This window comes from Bos mutus, chromosome 16 (assembly GCF_027580195.1).
Source record: "Bos mutus isolate GX-2022 chromosome 16, NWIPB_WYAK_1.1, whole genome shotgun sequence".
In the NCBI taxonomy this organism is placed as follows: Eukaryota; Metazoa; Chordata; class Mammalia; order Artiodactyla; family Bovidae; genus Bos; species Bos mutus.
In genome coordinates this window covers 19,321,813-19,338,184 of record NC_091632.1, presented here as the reverse complement: position 1 = coordinate 19,338,184, position 16,372 = coordinate 19,321,813, and the positions used below count along the sequence as shown (strand labels likewise).

Below are 16,372 nucleotides of genomic sequence, written 5' to 3'. Positions count from 1 at the left end.
CAATGAAAGAATGTGTTTGTTCTGAAAAGGAATTTTCAGATCTTTACTTTCATTATTTAGATTATTTGCTGCGGAGGTAATTTTGATGTAGTGTTAAAAGCATCAAGCCAAGCAGTTAGGTATGCACCCTGGGAAGAAAATGACCTATGTTAGTGTGCTCAGTAACAAGTTTGTGACAGTGTTATGCAGATATTTGTTTCTTCTGACTTTGAAAATGTGTGTACACTAACCCATGAATGCAAGTGTTACTGACAGTAGTGTCATTAGACAGTATCAACCTGGTTGTCTATGAAAACAACTCTTCAGTTTTGAGACTATTGCTATTTTCACAGGTGGTCATTTCTTACAACTTAGCCACATAAGACTTGTGGATGAGTGGAACTCCTTGCTAAAACTTTTGTACTGCTGAACACCATTTTGATGCATTTATTTATTATAATGCCAAATGGTGCTGTATACTCCATATCTTGGTGATAATGCTGTTTTTTTTTTTAGCAGTATTGTACCCATGAGACTGTATAATGAACGTCCCAAGGAGTCAGAGTCCAGGCAAGAATTCATGGACTAAGTTTGGCCATAAGGAAAAATTAGGAGCAGCAGAGTGGAAAGTCTTTTGCCTTAACCAGAAAAATTCCATTTTGTTTCTCCTTTAAGGAAGGGCATTCAGCATGGTCATCATGGGATATGTCACCATCTGGTCAGACTGGAAGATTAAGGGACCCCAAAGAAGAACAAATTATAGGCAGTTACTAATGCAGATTCATCAGTCCATATGCTAAGGTGACTTTGTAACGTGGTCAGTGATAATCTTCTTCTACCCCTTTAATGTTTAAAAAGCAGACTTGTATATTGATGGATGCTTATAGTATGGTAAAAGGAGAGGAGGTTCCCAGAATTTTACCACCATAGCTTGATCACAGCTTTTAAATCTCTTAAAACAGTGCTCATCCCCTTTTGACTTCCTGATATACATTCACTTTATTGGTTACAGGCAAAGAGATGAAAACAGTTTATCTCCACTATGCCTGTGACAGAGTAAGTTTTAGATAATGAGGGATGATGTTGGTATGATAATGTCAGCTGTATTTGATTAGCAATAAAGGCAAATTGGAACATAACATGGAAAACCCTGTGGTCAGTATTGGGTAACATCCTAGCAGCGAGAGTGACTCAGTACTAATGCCCCAACGTGGGGGCCGAGGCATTTCAGTACATCTTGTCTTAAGGCCTCAGGAATGTCAAATGTTGTTAGGGTTAGTGCCTGGAACTGGGTGCATCCATGGGTCAGCAGGAGACAGAAGTAGAAAGTGGCAAGAGCTTCATCTTTGATTTCATATGGTTTGATGGCTGACTGCAAGATGCTCCTGATGCTGTGGCCTGAACCTCTTCCCAGTCTTCTGCTTAGACCTCCCTCTCCTCACCAGTGGACGCCCCACGAGGGCCGGGGTTGCTGGGGGTTTATCTCCTTCCCACCCCTGTCCAAACAACATACCTTTGGTGTCTCGAACAGGGCCTGCTACATAACAGGAGCTCAGTAAATATTTGCAGATAAGCTGAATAAGAGAGACTACTCTGTGCAAGGTGATTTCATAGGTGTGACAGGAGAAATAAAGATGAATGACAATCTCTCCTTTTCTCAACCAGCCCAGAGCCCAGCAGGGAAGACATGTCATGTATATAAGACAACAGAGGATGTCCCTGAGGGTCCGTAGTGGTGAATGAAGTCTCTAAAACTACAGGTGCAGCACTACAGCCCCACCCCACCCCCCGGCCAGAGTAAGAGACATTCAGCTTGGTCCTCAAAGATGGGTTGGAAGCAAGGGGCACAGGGGAAGGTGTGCACCCAGGCGATGGCACAGAGACAGGAGCAAAAGACAATGGTGGAAGCATCAGAGCACGACTGCAGAGCAGTAAACAGAGAGGGTGGGCCCAGGGTAGGATATGTAAGAGGGCAAGGTAGGAGAGAAAGTCGAAGGGGAAGGCTGGGGCCCGATGCTGGAGGGCTAGCAAAGCCCTGATAAAACTGCTCACACTCGAGGCAGGGGAGATTTTTACTTTGAATGAGAGATTGGTGCATGCTTAAGGGTCAGTTCTCAAATCCTGAAGATCACTAGCCACAGATTATACCTCTTAGCATATTCAGTTCAGTTCAGTCGCTCAGCCGTGTCTGACTCTTTGCGACCCCATGAATCGCAGCATGCCAGGCCTCCCTGTCCATCACCATCTCCCGGAGTTCACTCAGACTCACGTCCATCGAGTCGGTGATGCCATCCAGCCATCTCATCCTCTGTCGTCCCCTTTCCTTCCTGCCCCTAATCTCTCCCAGCATCAGAGTCTTTTCCAACGAGTCCAAAGTACCGGAGTTTCAGCTTTAGCATGATTCCTTCCAAAGAACACCCAGGACTGATCTCCTTTAGAATTTGGACTGGTTGGATCTCCTTGCAGTCCAAGGGACTCTCAAGAGTCTTCTCCAACACCACTGTTCAAATGCATCAATTCTCCAGCGCTCAACTTTCTTAACAGTCCAGCTCTTGCATCCATACCTGACCACTGGAAAAACCATAGCCTTGACTAAACAAACGGACCTTTGTTGGCAAAGTAATGTCTCTGCTTTTCAATATGCTATCTAGGTTGGTCATAACTTTTCTTCCAAGGAGTAAGTGTCTTTTTTATCATGGCTGCAGTCACCATTTGCAGTGATTTTGGAGCCCAAAAAAATAAAGTCTGACACTGTTTCCATGGTTTCCCCATCTATTTCCCATAAGTGATGGGACCAGATGCCATGATCTTAATTTTCTGAATGTTGAGCTTTAAGCCAACTTTTTCACTCTCCTCTTTCACCTTCATCAAGAGGCTTTTTAGTTCCTCTTCACTTTCTTCCATAAGGGTGGTGTCATCTGCATATCTGAGGTTATTGATATTTCTCCCGGCAATCTTGATTCCAGCTTGTGTTTCTTCCAGCCCAGCGTTTCTCATGACGTACTCTGCATAGAAGTTAAATAAGCAGGGTGACAATATACAGCCTTGCCGTACTCCTTTTCCTATTTGGAACCAGCCTGTTGTTCCATGTCCAGTTCTAACTGTTGCTTCCTGACCTGCATATAGGTTTCTCAAGAGGCAGGTCAGGTGGTCTGGTATTCCCATCTCTTTCAGAATTTCCTACAGTTGATTGTGATCCACACAGTCAAAAGCTTTGGCATAGTCAATAAAGCAGAAATAGATGTTTTTCTGGAACTCTCTTCCTTTTTCCATGATCCAGCAGATGTTGGCAGTTTGATCTCTGGTTCCTCTGCCTTTTCTAAAACCAGCTTGAACATCTGGAAGTTCATGGTTCACATATTGCTGAAGCCTGGCTTGGAGAATTTTGAGCATTTCTTTACTAGCGTGTGAGATGAGTGCAATTGTGCGGTAGTTTGAGCATTCTTTGGCATTGCCTTTCTTTGCAATTGATTGAAATGAAAACTGACCTTTTCCAGTCCTGTGGCCACTGCTGAGTTTTCCAAATTTGCTGGCATATTGAGTGCAGCACTTTCACAGCATCATCTTTCAGGATTTGCAATAGCTCAACTGGAATTCCATCACCTCCACTAGCTTTGTTCGTAGTGATGCTTTCTAAAGCCCACTTGACTTCACACTCCAGGATGTCTGGCTCTAGGTGAGTGATCATACCATTGTGATTATCTTGGTCGTGAAGATCTTTTTTGTATAGTTCTTCTGTGTATTCTTGCCACCTCTTCTTATATCTTCTGCTTCTGTTAGGTCCATACCATTTCTGTCCTTTATCGAGCCCATCTTTGCATGAAATGTTCCCTTGGTATCTCTAATTTTCTTGAAGAGATCTCTAGTCTTTCCCTTTCTGTTGTTTTCCTCTATTTCTTTGCACTGATCGCTGAGGAAGGCTTTCTTATCTCTTCTTGCTATTCTTTGGAACTCTGCATCCAGATGCTTATATCTTTCCTTTTCTCCTTTGCTTTTCACTTCTCTTCTTTTCACAGCTATTTGTAAGGCCTCCCCAGACAGCCATTTTGCTTTTGTGCATTTCTTTTCCATGGGGATGGTCTTGATCCCTGTCTCCTGTACAATGTCACGAACCTCCCTGTCCGTAGTTCATCAGGCACTCTATCTATCAGTTCTAGTCCCTTAAATCTATTTCTCACTTCCACTGTATAATCTTAGCATATTACACAGATTCAAAATGTGGTTCATTAAATTGTTTCAGACTTAAATTCACTGAAGCCTATGCACTGTATCTAATATATCTGTTGTTAAGTGGCTCAAGAAGTAAATCTGCATTCAGATTTTGACACATGGGAAAGGAAGGTTGAGAAAAGCCTTCCTTTGCAGAAAAATGGTCCTTCTGTGCGGAGCATAGCAAGCTGCTTTGGCTTATGGAAGCTCAAGAGTTAGAAGGCAGTGGAACCAAACTTGGATGCTTGGTACCTTGCAGCTACTGTTTTTTCTCTGATATTAGTGGTTTTTACCTGTGTTGTCTTCTTTGGTTTTCCCTCCATCATCTGTCTATCTCTTGTATTTGACTAAACCGAACTCTTTCATCCAAACTTAGATCATTTGTTATTTTTTTCTGTGCTTCTCTCAAAACCTTCCTTCAACTTACCCACATTTATGAGGCAAACAGACCCCCATGGGCACCTAAATATATTCTCTCTTCATATCTCTTCCACTGTACAATCAGTGTCTTTGATGTCAAGAATGGATCCATTAATCATTCATTCATTCCAAGCCTTAAAGTTGATTATCTAACTGTCCTTAAACATTTCAGGTGACTGAGTATATGTCATCTTATACCAGTTTCAAAGCATACCTTGGTGATTTTGTGGGTTCAGGTCCAGACCACTGCAATAAAGCAAATATTGCACTAAAATGTGTCCTGTAAATTTTTGGAGTTCCCAGTGTATATGAAAGTTCTGTTTACACTCTCTTGTAGTCTATTAAGTGTGCAATAGCATTATGTCTAACAATGTATGTATCTTAACTTAAAAATATTTTATTCCTAAAAAGTGCTGTTCATCATTTGAGCCTTCAGTGAGTAAATCTTTTTGCTGGTGGAGGGTGTTAATTAGGGTGATAATTGCTAAACGTTGGTGTGGTTGTGGCAAGTTTTAAAAATGACAACAGTAAAATTTGCATCAGTTGACTCTTCCTCTTACTTGAACTCTTGAAGGCCATTGTAGAGTCATTAACTGACTTAATTTCATTATTTTTGTGGGAATAGGGAAGCCTAGAAAGAGGGAGAGAGACTGGGGAATGGCCAGTCAGTGGAGCAGTCAGAACACATGCAACATTTATGGAGTAAGCTCACTGGGTATGGTTCATGGCACCCCCAAAACAACCCAGTAGTAACGTCAGAGGTCACTGACCACAGATCACCATGACAAAGATAACAATAATGAAAAAGTTTGAAATATTGTGAGAATTACCAAAATGTGACACAGAGACACAAAATGAGCAAATGCTGTCAGATAAATGTCATCAGCTTGACACAGGGTTGCTACAGACCTTCAATTTGTTAAAAAAAAAAAATGGTGTGCATCTGTGAAGTACAATAAAGTGAAGAACAATAAGCCAAGGTATGCTTGTACTGGAAAATTCCTTACTATATTGAGCTAAATCTGTTTATCTGTTTATTGTTTTTATTGCTGTTGATTTAAGTTCTTTTCCTTGTAAATGACATGACTACCTGTGTTTGAAGATGATTATCCTGTTATTAAATACTCATATGAAATGATTTCCAGATGAATATGCCTTGTAACCTTATAGCCCTTCTCTGGATATACTTTAATGGGTCACTTTCCTCTCTTAAAACATGTACTTGCATACTAGTCTCCAGATATGAATTGAGTAGCACTGAATGTACTGAATTCTTACCTTCCTTATGTTAAACAACATCTTTATTAGCCCTAAGAGTTTTAGCTTTTTTGTTAGTGATTTTGCATTATTGGATGACATAAAGCTTGCAGTTTACTGAGTTCTGAATATAATAAGAATTGGAGTACTCTGTGCCCAATAGCCACAGTTATTTTCTCAGATTGAAAATTTAGCTTCCCAGTCCATATATGCTTTCTAAAATTTGTCACTCTTTTCTTCTTTTTTGAGAAAAGAATTTCCTATTTGTCATTTTCTGTTACATTTTCTTATTGTCCGTGAATTCTGAGATACTACATACATCTATTTCCTTCTTTCAGAAAATAAAATATAGTTTAGTCAGAAATTAGAGAATATCTTCTTTAAAATGATTATTCTTGCCTTGTCTTTTCAATGATTTTACATGTTTCTTTGATTCCCATGACTTTTAAAAAATACCTCTATGTAATCACTTTTCTTAAATGTTTTATTTAAAAAATATTCTTTTGTTTGGAAAGAATTGAATAAAGAAGCAGTCTTACAAGAAATTGTCCCAAATATTTAAAAACAAGAGAAATCCAAAATAGACTAAGGCAGTATATTGAACCAGTGATGTTTTCTTAATGAAAATAGTCAGTAAAACAGTCAATATTATGAACCCTGATCAAGATTCTGAAGTGTAGTTTTATTTTCCTTTAGTAACAGCGCGTCATGCTGTATACCTGTTAGACATAATCTCTTGAAGGTGTAGTAAGGCAGGAGAGAAGAAAATGAAAACTCAGAGAAGGAGCAGGAGGTAGAGAAAAGAAGTAGCAGAAAGGAAAAATGCCCAGTGAAGTGTGGTAAGAGTACAGAAGTGTGGGAACCGCCGCCAGTGGGCTGACAAACGTTTGTGTGCCTGCTGATGCCTTTGGAAACTGTCGGCAGCGGGAAATGTTGGTGTAATCTGTGAGGATACTTTGTTCTTATCCTCCGAGAGACAGAATGCATTTGGGACATGGATCCTAAATGAGATTAGCCTCCTGTTTCATTTCACCTGAACCACCTCACCCACAGACAGTGGATCCATTTCTGTCACACAGGGATGAATAAAATTACTGAGTCATAAAAGTAAGTTATTGGGGATTGAATTTTGCTGTAGTCATTTTATAAACCAAGGCTTTCTTTATTCATATCCTTTAAATTGAAATTTAAAATTATGATGCTGAGACAGCCCCAGATAATTTTAGTCGGTGGAATGTGTGCGTGCTAAGCCGCTGGAGTCGTGTCTGACTCTTTGTGACCCCGTGGACTGTAGCCTGCCAGGCTCCTCCATGGGGATTCTCCAGGTAAGATTTCTGGAGCGGGTTGCAGTGCCTTCCAGGGGACTTCCCGACCCAGGGATCGAACCCGTATCTGTTAAGTTTCCTGCATTGACGGTCGGGTTCTTTACTACTGGTGCCACCGGGGAAGCCCATTTGGTAGAATAGATCGTCAATAAATCTAGATCAGATTTGTCAGAAGAGAAAGACTTGGTTCCACATGACTTTTTGTAATGTCTTTCTCTCTGTGAAATTAAAAATTGTTTTCTTTGATTCAAAGAAGACTACAAATAATAAAATTTAAAATATAATCTGAAAAATATATTTAAGCTTGTGGTGCATGTTCTTAGTCAGGGAAGCCTTTCTTCTTGGGCTTCTTTGGTGGCTAAGATGGTAATGTGTCTCCTTGGACAATTCATTTCCGAGTGTTAGACAAGAGCCCAGTTTCGGGCCCTGGAAGGGGTCCGCCTTCCTGCAACAAGTGGCGACTCTGGTGGGATTCTTCTTCGCTGAGACTGACATCCTGACCACTTGGGGTACTCAGGGGCCAGCTTGCCTGCCAATGGACCAGACCCAGTGGCCGCAACTGGGACCTTTTTGTCCCTGGTCTCCTCCTGACACGGACAATTGGCCAGAGTGCCCTGACCAGTAAGGAACAAGAGACTTTATTGACCTCTCCCCTCTTCCCTCTCTCTTTCCTCTCCTTAACCCTTCCTATCCTTCACCGTTTTTCTAGTCCCCTGGTCCTGGACGCAGGAATCTGGTCGAAGGGCCCTCAGCCTGAGCTGAGGATTAGAGACTGATCACCTGCTCTTGGCAGAGAACTCGAATTCTGGTTCTGGTCTGGTCTGATTTCTGGTAGGGCCAAGTTCCAGTCCTCCCTTCTCTGGAGGCCCAGGGAAAAGTCCCATAATGCCTGGGTATCTGTAGGTGGCAGGAGATGTTTGTAAGGCCACCCCTTTCGCCCCCTCTCCTGCCTCCTCCCCCTTCTTCTTTCAACCTGGCTTCCTTTCCTCCCTTTGAAATCTTTGATGTTAGTACTTGGATCTGAAGTTCTGTGTCTCTATAGGAGGTTTTCTGAGAGACTGTATTCTTATATTTAAGGGCTTCCCTGGTGGCGCAGAGGTTAAAGCGGCTGCCTGCAATGTGGAAGACCTGGGTTCGATCATTGTGTCGGGGACATGCCCTGGAGAAGGAAATGGCAACCCACTCCAGTATTCTTGCCTGGAGAATCCTATGGATGGAGGAGCTTGGTGGGCTACAGTCCACGGGTCACAAAGAGTTGGACAGGACTGAGCGACTTCACTTTCACTTTCACTTTTCAAGACGATAAAGAATCTGCCTGCAGTGCAAGAGACTTGGGTTTGATCACTGGGTCAGGAAGATCCCCTGGAGAAGGGAATGGCTACCCACTTCAGTATTCTTGCCTGGAGAATTCCATGGACAGAGGAGCCCGGTGGGTTACAGTTCATGGGGTTGCAGAGTCGGACATGACTGAGTGACTAACACATGTTCTTTGCAGCTTTGAGATTTAGTGAATTAATATGATTAAGATCAAGTTGAGGACTATTACCCAAATGTATTTGAGTCATCAAAGAATACTTTGTGGGAAATATTGATAGAATATATAATATTTCAATGCCTTATAGCATTATTTTCTGGCTGTGCAGTGCTTGCGATAAACTGTAAGTGAAATGGATTGTCTGTTGCCTTGAGCTGGGTAAAGATTCTTGCTCAGAGATTTAGCACACTGATTTTTATATAGAGAGAGTTTTATATAGAAATTTTCCTTTGCTAGTTCTGATGATCAAACTTCAAACTTCTAAAATCAGTCATGATTACTGATAAAAATTTCGAGTATATAACTATAGTCATATACATATTAATTGAAAATCACATGCATGTACTGTTGTTCTTATAAAGTATATTAACTGAAAAACACACCAGAAATACATTGGTTGAGATAATTAAATATAACCAGAAATTTCTTGCATACTGATATCCTTATGTACCCTTTTGAGATATGTATACCTCACTGTAGAGACCACCAGTATAAAGGATTGCATTCTCTGGCATAACTTAACCAAAGGTACATACATTGAGAGGAATTCTGAGGCTAGTGTCAAGTTTTGTTTTCTCTCTCTTTAAATTTATACTAACTGGATGTCATTAGGTATTTGACATACATTTGATCTAAGAGAAATGAATTTTTTGTGGGTAGAAAGGTGTAGGAAATTCATATTCTGTCATGTATTAGTAAAAAGCTAATGTAATAACCAAGTTTAAGGGTAGCATACTGTAATCCCTACTGAGTTGCAGACAGCTGTGGACAGTTGGTTTCCCCAGAATCGATATATGTAATTTATGCAACCAAAGCAACATTTCAGAATGTATTAATAGTTCATTTATCAGTTTTGTGAGAGTCTGGTGACAGTTATATTTTGTGTGTGTGTGTGTGTGAGCAACAAGTATGTTTCAGTCTTGGTGTGACTCAGTATTTTCAGCTTTTCTGAGAGCTATGGAGCTAGTCTGATTATATCTTATTTTTGAACTGAGGAAGATGGTTAGCAGCAGGGCCTGTCCCTGGTCCCCATCTACTTGGCCAAATTGGGAAGGGCTCAGGAAGGCCACAGAGAAGGCTAGGCAGCTGGAGAATAGTTGAACAATCAGGCAGAGATGATTCTCTGGGGGTGGGAGAGAGTGTGTCTTGACCTGGGATATGAAACCTGTTGATTGCTTTACTGTATATTAAGTTAAAAATTTTTTTCCCTCCATGTACCAGAACAGTAGAGCTTCAGATATATCAAAACTAGTGTTCTACTTTCTGCTTGCCTGGTCAGCATTTCCTTATTAACCTGAAGAACTTGATTGTGTTTGGTATAAATTACATCAACCCTTCCCTATACAGTGACTTTCATGTGCTTAAGTCCATTAGAATATCTAGGAGTGTTTTTTTTGCAGCTGATAAAGGTTTTAAACTAAAGAGTGAGATTAAAAAAATCTTAAATTAGCATTAGAAATTAGTCTTGTTGAGTCTGTTTCAGTGGCAAAAATCCAATGGCATATTGGTTGCTTGCTGTTGTTCAGTCGCTAAGTCCCATCCAACTGTTTGCGATCCCATGGACTGCACTACACCAGGCTACCCTGTTCTCCACTGTTTCCCAGACTTTGCTCCAATTCATGTCCATTGAGTTGGTGATGCTATCTAACCATTGCATCCTCTGCCATCCCCTTCTCCTTTTGCCTTCAATCTTTGCTAGAGCATCAGGGGCTTTTCCAGTGAGTCAGTTCTTCACATCAGGTGGTCAACATATTGGAGCTTCAGCTTCAGCATCAGACCTTCCAATGAATATTCAAGGTTGAATTCCTTTACGATTGACTGGTTTGATCTTGCCGTTCAAGGGACACTCAAGAGTCTTCACCAGCACCAAAATTTGAAAGTATCAATTCTTTGGCGCTCAGCTTTATTTATGGTCCAGTTCTCGCATCCATACTTAACTACTGGGAAAACCACAGCTTTGACGATATGAACTTTTGTTGGAAAAGTGATGTTTCTGCTTTTTTAGTGTAGTGACTAGGATTGTAATAGTTTTTCTTCCAGGGAGCAGGCATCTTTTAATTTCATGGCTGCAGTCACCGTCCACAGTGATTTTGGAGCCCAGGAAAATAACATCTGTCACTGCTTCCACTTTTTCCCCTTCTATTTTCCTGAAGATAGAACCAGATGCTATGATCTTATCAGTTTTTTGTATGTTGACTTTTAAGCCAACTTTTCCAGTCTCCTCTTTCAAGAGGCTCTTTAGTTTCTCTTCACTTTCTGCTGTAATCCATGAAGGGAATATTGGTTACGTGGTAGGAGTTAATACACCAAAATAAACAATATTTTAGCAAAAATATGGGCTTCCTTATCGTTTCTTAATTTTAAAATTGGTAGTGTTTTTCCTGATGGAAACATCCATATTATCCCATTTGACAGATAATACTTCAGACACAAGATTTTTCATTTATTTGCTTGTGAAACCAACTTTGCTCCTTGTGGAAAACGTGGAGACAGTATGAAAGTATAGAGAACAACAAAGCCAGCAGAGTTCTAACAATCTCACTGTTAACATTTGGCATGTTTCATTTGTCTCTTGTCTTTCTCTCCCCTCCCTTCACTTTCCTCTCTTTCCTTTTTTTTTTTTTCTAATGGATAGTACATGAGATAGTTGTTTTATATTGTACTATTTTTCCCTACGCATACATTATGAGTAATTCCAGAAACAACTAACATTATACCAAAACATTATTTAAAATATTACATGTGGATCATCATTTCATTATTTTCTTACTGAGCATTAAAATATTTTTCTATCCTTAAAAAAAGAATGTTTGATTATGATAATTTTTTGGAAACAGTATAGTCTTGTGTCGAGACATTTTATGTGAAAAGGTATCTTTTATTACATAGTCAACAGCAGAATTAAAAATCTTTGTATTGACATTTTCACAAGCTCCCTGTCATATCTAAGGCAAACATGGAGAGTGTGAAAGAGTGAGTAGCATATAAAAAGTTCAAGTGTTAATGATGTTTAATGCTAATTTTGTAGCTCTAAATATTGATAGGTATTTTTGTTGTTCTCGTTGCGTCAGTTCATGACAACTTTGATGTTGCCTCATTTTACTACAGATTCCTGGCATAGATGCTTATTTTTAAGGTTAAAATTAGTCATGAGTTTCCTAGGCGCCATCACCCGACTTTGTGGTTTTGGCAAAATTCAACCCAGGTCTGTCTAGCAGTTCACAGGACTGAATGCCAGAAGATAGAAGCGAAGTAAAATATCCTGCCCTAGAAAAATAAACTACCCAAAAGACCTGCATATGTTTCCTTATGTCTTTTTATTTCTAAATTAAGAACTAAAATTTAAACAGGAAGCAGCATTTTCAATTTAGAATTAAAATAATCCTGACTCCTAGAAGCAAGTAATTGGATTACCTGGTTCATAGTGCAGTCAAGTGTGTTATTACATTTTTATTGCTTTACTAATATCTTACTACTTCTGTTTTTTTCTTCCAAACATATCTGACCTAGAGCTAAAGGCAAATGAGACCTGGGTTTGATCCCAGGGTAGGGAAGATCCCCTTGTAGGAGGGCATGGCAACCCACTCCTGTATTCTTGCCTGGAGAATCCCCATGGACAGAGGGGTCTGGTGGGCCACGGTCCATGGGGTTGCAAAGAGTTGGACACAACTGAGTGACTAAGCACTAAGAACAAAAACAAGTAATTAGATTACCTAGTTCATAGTGCAGTCAAGTGTGTTATTATATTTTTATTGCTTTACTAATACCTTACTACTTCTTTTCTTCCAAACCTATCTGAGCTAGGGCTAAAGGCAAGTAAGTTTTTGTTTGCTTGTTTAAATCACCATAAACAACGTTCAAGGGGGAACTGACAGCATGTCTTTGCTAGAAATGAGAGTCCATGTAAAACTATTCTGTCCTTAACTGTGTGACTTAGATCCTGATAGTGATATTATTCTTAACTCCTGGGTCCTGAGTGCTGAGCCTTATGGTGTGTTAAATCCTCTCTGCGACCCTGGGAAGGTCTGTTCTACAGGTGAGGAATCTGAGGATAAAGGAGTTTAAGTAAATTGCCCAAAGCCATACAACAAGTGGTTGAGCAGTATTAGAACACAGGCTGTCTCTCCTTCAAAATCCATGTGTCTGATTGCTAGGCTTTTGTCCCAAGGAATGAGGAACTCTTTCTAAACTCCAGTGGCTTTGTTTGCAATGAACTCATCTCACATAATCTTATTTGCACTTTTTTCCCTTCCTACTAAATTGTAGGTATTTTTTCTTCTTACTAAATTCCTGTTTTTCTTCCTGCTAAATTGTAGACTTTTTACAATCAGGGGTTGAAAAAGCTGAGAATACTCAAGTTGGGTAATCCAGTAAAATATACCCTCTCTGCAGGGTACACAGTGCTTTCTGATAAAATGGCTATTTGATAAGCTGTTTCAATAGGTGTGAGGTGATATCTTGTGTTTTAATATGCATTTCCCTGATTAATGACGTTGGGTATCTTTTCGTGTGTCTGTTGGCTATCTGTATGTCTTCTTTGGAAAATGTCTGTTTAGATATTCTTTCCAGTTTTTAATCAGTTGTTTGTTTGTTTCACTACTGAGTTGTATTGAGTTAGCTTCCTATCAAATATATGATGTGCTGTCATTTCCTCCCATTCAGCAGGTTGTTTTTTTATTTTGTTGTTGGGTTATCTGTGTTGTGCAGAGGCTTTTTAGTTTGATAAAGTCTACTCATTTATTTTTATTTTTGTTGCCTTTGCTTTTGCCGTAAGATCCAAAAAAGTCATTGCCAAGAATTATGTCAAGGAGCTTATCATCTTTGCTTTCTTCTAGGTATTTTGTGGTTTCAGGTCTTTAAGTCTTTAGTCTATTTTGAATTCGCTTTTGCGTATAGTAGAAGATAGTGGTCCAGTTTCTTTTTTTCCCCCTCAATGTCATTATTGAAGAGACTCTTCCTTTTCCATTGCATTTTCTTGGCTCCTTTGTCATAAATCAGTGTAGGTTTATTTCTGGTTCTCTATTCTGTTCTGCTGTTCCATGTGTGTGTCTTTATACCAATACCATACTGTTTAAGTTAGTATACCTTTGTAATATGACTTGAAGTCAAGGAGTGTGATGCCTCCAGCTTTGTTGTTCTCCAAAATTGCTTTGGCTGTTTGTGGTCTTTTTTGTTTCCATACAAATTATAGGACTGTTTGTTCTGTTTCAGTGAATGCCATTGGAATTTTGGGAGGGATTGTATTGAATCTGTATATTACTTTGAGTAGTATGGACATTTTAACAGTAGCAATATTTCTAATCCATGAGTACAAATATCTTTCTGTTTATTTTTGTCATCTTCAATTTCTTTCATTAATATCTTGTAGTTTTCAATGTACACGTCTTTTATCCCCTTGGTTTAATGTATGCTTAAGTATTTCATCTCTGATGCAACTGTAAATGAGATGTTAAAAAATTCTCTTTCTGATAGTTTGTTGTTAGTATAAGTAAGAAACAATGGATTTTTGCAAATTGATTTTGTATCCTGCAACTTCACTGAGTTTGTTTATGAGTTTTAACAAGTTTTTGATGGCATCTTTAAGGTCTTCTGTATGTAATATTGATGTCATCTTCAGATAATGACAGCTGTACTTCTTCATTTCCAATTTGGGTGCCTTTTATTTCTTTTACTTGCCCAATTGCTCTGACTGGTCCTTTCATTACTATGTTGAATAAAAGTGGGAGTGGGCATCCTTGTCTTGTTCCTGATTTTAGAGGAAAAGCTTTCAGCTTTTCACCATTAAGTATGATGTTAGTTGTGACCATGGTGTATAATACTTTTAATGTATTGGTTAATTTGGTGTGCTAATATTTTGTTGAGACTTTTGCATTGTGTTCAACAGAAATCCTGGCCTGTAACTTTCTTTTCTGTGTCATTCTTGTTGGTTTGGGTATCAGGGTAATGCTGATCTTGTATAGAATGTGTTTGGAAGAGATCCCCCCCTCTTATACCTTTTGAAAGAAATAGAGAAGGACTGTTATTATTTTTGAATGTTTTCTGGAATTCACCAGTGACGCTCTCTAGCCCTGGGCTTTTGTTTATTGGGAGGTTTATGATTACTGATTCAATCTCCTTGCTGGTAATCAGTCTGTTAAGATTTTCTTTTTCATCACGATTCAGTCTATAGGTTGTATGTTTCCAGAAATGTATCCATTTCTTCTAGGTTATCCAATGTTTCCAGTAACTGTTTGTAATTATCTTTTATCATCCTTTGTATTTCCATGGTACCAGTAGTGAGTCTCCTCCTTCATCTCTGATTTTAATTATTTGAGTCTTCTCACTTTTTTCTTAGTCCATCCAAACATTTATCAATTTATTTTTTTGTTCAAAGAACCAACTCTTAGTTTAATTGATCTTTTCTTTGTTCTTTTAAGTCTTTATTTCATTTATTTCTGCTATAGCTTTTGTTATTTCCTTCTCTTTACTAACTTTGGCCTTTGCTCCTTTTGTAGTTCCTTGAGGTGTAAACTTAGGTTGTATATTTGAGGTTTTTCTTGTTTCTTGAGGTAGGCATTTATAACTGTGAACTTCCCTCTTACAACTGCATTTGCTGTAATCCTTAAATTTTTGATATGTTACATTTTCATTATCATTCTTCTCAAGATATTTTTAAAATTATTCTTTTTATTACTATTTCTTCTTTGACCCATTGGTTGTTCATTAGCATGTTGTTTTATCTTTATCCTTGTCAACCTCGATAGAGGCCTTTCAGGGTCTGTAACTACCAAGACTTGATGGAGGAGGCCAATAAAGGTAAGAGGCTAGTAAAGAAAATGCAGCTCTTGGCTGTTCTGATTCACTCACCGCCTCAAGGGGACCTTGAAGGACTGAGAAGGCTGGACAGACCCCCAAGAAGATGCCTGGGCCTGAACCAATGTGCTTTTGTCAGAAAGGGGGGGCACTGCAAGGGGGAATGTCTCGAGCACCCTCCTGAGGGACACCCAGGGGGCAGCCCCGACCAGTCCCAGTTCTTTGTGGGTAAGTTGGATGAGAGAGCCCACACATTGACTGATGGGGCCCGTGCCTGCCTGCCTGTATATCCCACTTGATCCATTCTCACCACCCCACTGGAGCCTTGGGTCACCATTGATGTAGCAGGTAAAACTGAATTTCTTGTGGACACTGGAGCTGCCTGCTGTGCTCTGACTTGGCCAGCCAGCCCCCTTTCCACCTGCGGACTATACTGTGACAGGAGTCAGTGGACAGCCTAAGGGAGGGCAATTTATCTCTCTCCTTAGCTCCCCAGGTGGCACATTGGTAAAGAATCTGCCTGCAATGCTGGAGGCACAGGAGACTCAGGTTCAGTCTTTGGGTCAGGAAGATTCCCTGGAGAAGGAAATGGCAACCCACTCCAGTAATTCTTGCCTGGAAAATTCCATGGACAGAGGAACCTGGCTGGCTACAATCCATGGGGCCGCAAAGAGTCAGCTATGACTGAGCACATCAGCACAGTCATGAATTTTTGTTTTCTTCATGTAATTAATTTCTAGTTTCTGGTATGAACCAGATCTTATTTCATTACTCTTAGAGTTGCTAAGACTCGCTTTGTGACGTAACACGGGGTCTGTTTTGGAAAGTGTTCCGTGTACACTTTAGAAGAATGTGT

General features: G+C 39.7%; 1 protein-coding gene across 3 annotated transcripts in view; it reads left to right on the top strand.

Moving 5' to 3' along the window:
* The window catches only part of HMCN1 (hemicentin 1), a 538,357-nt gene that overhangs the window by 80,281 nt on the left and 441,704 nt on the right, over positions 1 to 16,372 (top strand). The gene's annotated exons all lie outside the window — the stretch shown is intronic.